Here is a 298-nt window from a genome sequence, read left to right as displayed (position 1 = left end):
CACCACTTCACTGCTGCTGTCTGCTTTGATAGACTGCTTCCTTCACCTCTTTACAGGGCTGCTGAGCTGAAAGAGTTTAACAATAAGAAATGATGAGACACGACAACAATTAACTTAGACGCATTTTTAATGAGCAATTTCCTGCTTTGAACTACCGTCCGAAACACTTGGCTAACAGGTGTAGTACCCCGCCAGCCCCTAGGGGGCGACCCAATGGAGAGCCTGGTTTGAGATGGGCAGGGAGGGAGTGCTGCAGTTCCTAGGTTAAAATCGCGAGGTATTCAGAGCATTTTTGGCC

This window comes from Polyodon spathula, chromosome 25, assembly GCF_017654505.1.
Source record: "Polyodon spathula isolate WHYD16114869_AA chromosome 25, ASM1765450v1, whole genome shotgun sequence".
Taxonomy (NCBI): domain Eukaryota; kingdom Metazoa; phylum Chordata; class Actinopteri; order Acipenseriformes; family Polyodontidae; genus Polyodon; species Polyodon spathula.
Note: the sequence above shows the minus strand (reverse complement) of the source record.